This window comes from Orbicella faveolata, unplaced genomic scaffold, assembly GCF_042242905.1.
Source record: "Orbicella faveolata isolate gen_17 unplaced genomic scaffold, um_ofav_v1 contig_3, whole genome shotgun sequence".
In the NCBI taxonomy this organism is placed as follows: domain Eukaryota; kingdom Metazoa; phylum Cnidaria; class Anthozoa; order Scleractinia; family Merulinidae; genus Orbicella; species Orbicella faveolata.
The window spans coordinates 973,833-981,214 of NW_028301558.1; the positions used below are offsets into that span (position 1 = coordinate 973,833).

At 35.2% G+C, this 7,382-nt stretch overlaps 1 pseudogene; it reads right to left on the minus strand.

Moving 5' to 3' along the window:
- Positions 1–2,978: 2,978 nt before the first annotated feature.
- LOC149105997 (uncharacterized) lies at positions 2,979–4,319 on the minus strand (annotated as a pseudogene).
- Positions 4,320–7,382: the final 3,063 nt, after the last annotated feature.

Genomic DNA, 7,382 nt, shown 5'->3' on the forward strand with positions numbered 1-7,382 from the left:
AAAAACTCCTTTAGCCAGAAACAGCATAAATTAGGCTATCTCAGGCCTCTGCAAATCAAAAACTTATTCACCAAGTGGCAAAACAGAGCTTTTGAATTTGATATAAAAGAGAAACGTTATTGATATATTGGTAGTATGAGTATGAAAAATGAAATTGAAATATATAAGGTTCATCCTTTGTATAATAAATATGCCGCGTCGAATCTTGGCAAGGTTATTAATACCAGAACAATGAAAATAGTTGGGTGCAGCTTAAATCATTGTGGATATAATCGTTGTTCTGTCAGCGGGCTGGGATTCAAACAAAACTCAATGCTAGCTCACAGATTTATATGGGAATGTCTCAACGGTTCAATTCCGAGTGATAAAGTCATTGATCATATTAATGATGTGAAAACTGATAATAGACTGTGTAATTTACAATTATTATCACAAAGTGAGAATAGTAAGAAAGCAGCAAAAAATCGAGATTATTCTTTTGTGAAGTATAATCATTTGAATAAGAAAAAAGTCAAATCAATAAACCGCTCCGATGGGACGATTATGATTTTCAAAAGTTTATCCAGTGCTGGAAAAAAGCTTCATGCTAGTGCTGGTTCAGTGAAAATGACTTGCGATAAAAAATATGGCTATAAATATGCCTTTTCAAAGTTAGACGGCTCCAAGTATTCATTTGAATATATGGCTTTATATAAAATATACATATAGCCAGAAACAATAATATTTTTGGCTATCATAATAGCAAAAGCAGATATGGCAAAAATAACACATCTGATAGACGATCTATCTGTATATATAGGCTATACTATTTTCACCACAACCAAGTAATGTCGCTAATATACATTACTCGATGAACGTTTATATTTTCAGCACATCCTTTAGTGGTACCCAACTGTTGAAATCATCACTGTATCTCTTCCACTTTACTAACGCTTGCTTCTTCTTATGATTTCTCCTTATGATTTTTTCAATTCTGAATATATCCTGTTTGGCTTTTAACAGCTCAGGGTCATAAAAACTGCCTGTTATCTCTTCACCGTGGAGATCTTTTAATTTGTAAGTGACTGGATTCGCATATTGGATCTTATGAATTGTAAATACTTCCTCAGTCCAATTAGGGGTATATCCTTTGTCGAATACTTTTCTCTTGCCTTTGCTTATTCTAACCTTATCACCGATTTTAAACTTCGGTTTTGATGATGGTTCTGTATTACTATTCAGATTAAAGTATACAATTCCTTCATTTTTTCCTGACTAGCTTCAACAGGTGTCATTTTTATTGAACCATGTTTGGTGTTATTATACTGTTCTAATATTTTGGGTAGAATATCCAAATACTGATTACTGTATTACCCCAAATAGTAAACTGCTTCCACATTTTGGTTTTTATTGTTTTATTCCATCTTTCACAATGATTTTTCTTCATTTACCGTGGAATACAGTGTTATGTTATTCTTATCCAACAAGTCCTTCAAATGCTTGTTATAATAATCTTTACCCTCATCAGTCCATAAGTACTCAGGTTTTCTTCCCTCTCTGATAATGGATTTGAATGCTTCAGTTACAGATTCACCTTTTTTATCCTTCAACGGTACAATCCAACCGTATTTACTAAACGCATCTGAAACCATCAGAAGATATCTGTAGCCCTTGTTCCACTTGCTGAACTGCTGCATTTCAACTAAATCGGAACACCATATTTCATCAATATGATTGACTGTTACACGCCGTCGAGTAAAGTTACGTTTTACTGGTTTGTGTAATTCATCAGCTAATTTTTCTTGCCAGTTCACTTCACTCGACGGATTCTTCCGTTTTTTGATACCCCAAGACCCAGTTTCTGTTTTTTATCGATCAATCAAGAATCGTGCTGTTGATCCCCTCTTTGGCATTTCACCACATGGTATTTCATCCAGTGATGAAACCATTTGCCAATCACAATCACCTTTGTTTTTTTTTCCCATATCATAACAAATATCATGATCAGCAGCTATCTCATCCACCTTATTACACGGTTGTACGTACCATTTGAGAACTCACCGGTGCATGGGTTGTATTCTAATTGCTTATTCAATGGATTATATGGTCCCATTTATTTGTACTTTCCTGGTGTCCATCCAGCCTTTGGTTTTGGTATTTTGCCAATCGCTTTTTGGATATCAATTGCACCTCCTTTGTACATGTCAGCATCAAGATCCATTCTGTCAGTTTTATATTTGTAATTTGGTCTCACTTTGGTTGATAATTAATTAATTGCTTCAGATCCAACTTTTTGAATAACAGGAGTTGCTTTCTTAATTCCCCAATCAATCGCTTTCTTTTGCAATTTTGGATTTCTTATTCTTAGCCCGGAACCTATTTGTTTATTGGAGAGTTTCAGAAGAACATTCGGATCACCTCTTGCTAATACTCTTGCCAAATCTCTAGCTTGTTTTCTGGTTAATAGATGGTGACAAGTATTCACAAGATCACTAATACTATTATTTGGTATCATAAAAACACCACCTGTTTGGCCTCTTCCCGTTATTTTCTTCACAATTTGGAAAGCACCTTCTGAAGCTAATCCGGCCAATGCAGATAATGCAAGGTTTTCTTTGCTATGGTAGGTGCAAAAATACGACCTAAACGTAATATGCTTGTCAACAGACTACCTCGAACCTCGTTTCTGATATTAGTCTTAGCAAGTTTGATGTCCAATCCTTTATTCAGCTGTTTATTCTTGTGCAATCGTTTCGGCACATTTTGTGCAACGTACAAAACGTTATTTCCAGTTAGTGCATCTTTTGAAAGCCTGAGAACAATGGTTTCACGCTTATGAAATGCACTAGCAAGATTCTTTTTCTGATTTGGTGATAATTTCACCCTTATTTCAAATAATTGCGTCATATATTATATAGATTATATAAAATATGTATTTTGAAAAACATCCTCGTATTGAGGAATAACTAACTAACTTCTATATTTGCTATTCTATTTATTTACACAATAACTAACTCATTACCAATTTTGTTAATCACAACCAGCATCTCTTCGTAAAAGACAATTGCGTCAACATTGAATGCAGCTGCTGAAGCAGCATTTATTTTGTATCTGAAAATTAACTGTTTGGGATCCCTTGTAACTTTTTCTGTTTGGTTTGTTAAATCAAAATATATCATACCATAAAGACCATTAAAATTTGCAAGATTCAGTTGTGTACCAGTATTAAAATCATTTCTTCTTGCAGCATAAGACAAATCGTTAAAAATTCTCACCTTAGTTTCTCTATCATACTCAGTTTCTGGATAAAATATTCCACTTCCATATTCTAATGTACATGTCGTCAGATAACTATTAGCATCAGCGGCATTCAATTTATAAGTATCAAATAAGTAAGGATTTTCTGCCACGACATTTGTTTTATTTCTTTGGAGATATACAAATATATGTTTAACATAATCCACACTTGCTGAAATCTGATCAAAACCACTTGCTTGTGCTGGAGCGGACATTTGATAGACGATCTCAGATAGGACCATTTAGTTTCTTTCAAAAATGAGCTGACAAAATTGTCATATAGACTATCTTTTGGAATTAATTTGGGCACCCATAATAGAAAACGATTAATGGCGACTCTTCCATCATCGGCAGCATCTGCTTTTTGAATTAGCTCATCATCATTCTGAAGTGTTATATTGAATTGTAATTGCATTGGTATAAGCATCTTATCTTCTAACACTTCGAAGAATGAATATCTATTGACAGGAATAATAACATTGACATCAGCATTTCCCACTGTTAACCTTCGTCTTGCTTCAAATACTGCATTCTGATTAGCATTAGCAATCTGATGGCTAGTATCCAAATACCAAAGACCGTTTTTTGCAACTGATCTGCTGAAATCATCAGAATACTCCAATAGATTCTTAACAAAACTGACCTTGTGGAGATTATCTGTATCATATACGATTTTACCAGCAGATTTGATCATCAGATGATTGATGAAAGAGTGTGAGCCATTGATGACCGTAATTCTATCACCTCCACCATAAGCTGTTCCATCAGCGAGTTTTGGTAGTTGAAACAGAATTTTTAAAATAAGCATTATACCAATCGTAAAACGCTGATCTGTTATTGATTGTAAATTTGTATCCATTTTTATCTTGGTGTTCACCATTAGCTGGTGCTCTGATTGCATCATCTGACTGGTATCTTACAAACTCATTTCGTTGTAACATTTCACTTGATCTAAAAGCCATTATACTATTAGTTTAGATAAAAATTCGTGTTTTATAATATTTGACCAAGTATTGGAATTGAGTTGAATGGACTGTTTTTCCGAGCAGTAGTCCCTTTCCTTTCCTTTTCCTTACACCTTCTCCTGATATTAAGCGATTCAATATTATATCTCTACTTTCTTCTTTTATCGTTGGAAGTGTTGGTGTTTTTTGTTTCACACCTCTTAGTCGTTTCATCATCAGATCAGCTGATTTCTCTGCTGCTTTTTTTACCCAAACGCTCACCAGCGTGTTCTACTCCGGCCGGATTTTATTGCTTTTTTCGCGATTGGTTTGGCAACATTTTGGAATACAGATGATGCTATACTTCTTATCGGTTTGAATATATTGTCAACAATCAAACCGTTGCGTTTGTGTTTTTACACAAATTTACCCATTTGAGGATGGTCAAATCTTTTGAATTCATACGATTTCATATAAATAAATTCGACAATTCTTTTCAACAGTGAGCTAAAAGCTGTATCTGCGCCATTAAGATTTATCTGTCGTCCTTTGCCATCGGTTATATATATTCTCATTCTCGAAATGGTGTTCTTATTCACAGGATTAAATGTGACTCTTTGCGGTTCCATAGTGAAACTAAATGACGGTTTGAGGATACTGGTTGAGAAAGATTAAATTATATCTGTATCTCCTCCATTAACAAGGCTGATATTAACCAAATCACAGTGTATGTTTAGCATTTCTGTATCTTGACTTAAATCAGGCATTCGTGACCCATAATTTTCAGCATCTTTAAGAAAGCCAACGAGCTCGTGAAAATTTGATTGGGTGAGATCTAGTTGGTAGCCTGTTTTCAATTTTATTAATACTCTGTAGGTGGAGTACTGAAATTTTAAAATTATTGGATGTTTATCAAGATCATCATCACCATCTTTTTTATCATCGTCATCATCTTTTTGTCAGACTGGTCATAAATTGAATATTAACGGTGGAACTTCCATGAATGTGGATTTAGATATGGGGAACAACAAAATAATAAACATTACACCTGGCAGCGACAACAATGATGCAGTCAATTATCAACAGTTAACAACCAAAGCAAACGAAAATGAAACGCTTTTACTTGATGGTTCAAATAAAATGGCTGCTGATTTAGACAGGAGTAACAACAAAATCATCAACTTATCCACTGACTCCCACAACGTGCTGTCAACCAGCAATATCAGGTACGTAAACCAAGTCAACGGGGCTATGATTATAACGCTGACTGATAGTTTTACAAAAAAAATAAATGACTCACATATCAGCGACTCAACAAACAAAAAAAGTGTTTTCCAATGTCTTATGGATGATGTTAATCAATCAACACGTGAGAGTAACATTATTGTTGATGGTATCGAAGACTTTTCTGATTCACCTCATGATATTAGTAAGAAAGCTTACAGTTTCAGAATTGGAAAAGACGCACAAAACTGGTATGCATTTCGACTGGGATTCAACATGTATCTACTTCCTGAGGGTGAATTCACTTTGGTGATTGAATTCTTCCCACCAACTATGGATCAGGTGACAGTGTCAGTTGTTTCTTCCTAACTGAATATCAGTCAACAAACAATCAGGCTGTTTTCGAAATATAGTGGATTCATCATTCACTTCCATAAGTACGATGTAACTCCACCTGAATACAATTACGTTAATAATAATAATAATAATAATAATAATAATAATAATAATAATAATTTATTCATTTATAGTGCGCTTTTTAACATACCAGCTGATCAAAAGCGCATTACAACAATAAATAACCTAAAACTATACAAGTATTAAAAATCTACAATAAAATTTAAAAATAATTAAAAAAACACTACATCATTTATTTATATATACATATTTAAGAAATATTAAAAGCTAATTTAAAAAGATAAGTTTTAAGATTTGACTTAAACGTGGAAATACATTTGATCATGCGGAGGCTAACAGGAAGAGCGTTACACAGAGTGGGCGCAGACACACTCAGTGAAGGATCTGTCACCAAATGACTTTTTCATTCTCCCCGAAGGATGCTTTAATAAAACACCTTCACAGAAAAATGCGAGTCGAACCAGGCGCCTAGATTACGCACTACCTTAACAGGCTTAATATCGATCATGCCAACACGGACTGAACTGTGATTAATTTTCAGCAACTGTTGTCTCGATCCGATAACAAGAAATTCAGTCTTATCATCGTTGATCTTTAATTTGTCCCGGTACATCCATTTACGTAAGTCACTAATGCATCGCTCCATAGCTTCCAATGCCTTCACTTGATCCATAGGCCTGTTAGGATTAAAAGACAAGTAAAGTTGCGTGTCGTCAGCGAAGCAGTGCGCATTCGGCAGGTGGACTTGTACTATCTCAAAGAGCTTGGAGGCGTAAACCACAAACAGAAGCGGGCCGAGACAGCTGCCTTGTGGGACACCAAAACGCAGATCGAAGCTACCAGATGTAGCCCCCTCAAACAAAACACGCTGGCTGCGTCCCGACAAATACGACGAGAACCACTCTAAAGCCTTCCCGCCTATACCAAAATCAGTGGTCAAGCGTTTTAGCAAAATCGCGTGGTCCACGGTGTCAAAAGCAGCGCTTAAATCTAAGAGGACAAGTAGTGTAACACGCTGCGAGTTCATATTCAACGTTGACTTGAAATGTCAGGGTATTACAAACAGTCCATCTCAGGGGCGTGGTCATTTGGTTATTTATGGGATCGAGGGAAAACAGAGCGCTCTGAGCTAAGATGTCTTCGATGAGCTGTATTATTTAGAAAATGGCAAACTGACATTCAAAACTGCTGTTGAATTTCAAACGGAAAACTTTAATGAAAATATTGACATGAAAAATCAGATAAAAAAATGTCCAAGACGGTGTCGAAAATAATGATACTGTGAATATCAAACAGTTGAATGAGTTTGAAGATAATCTTGTAAAATTTTTCAGAAGAGAAATGCAAACCAAAATCGATCCTTTCAACTACAACATCACTGAACTGACAACAAAAGTATACGTTGCTGAAAAACAAATAGCCCGAGTGGCATTGCACGACGAGGTGTTAAAAAGATTATTCGAATTTTACGCAGACTTGTTAGATCCAGAAGAGTTCAAAAGAAGTGGTCCTAGTGTGACT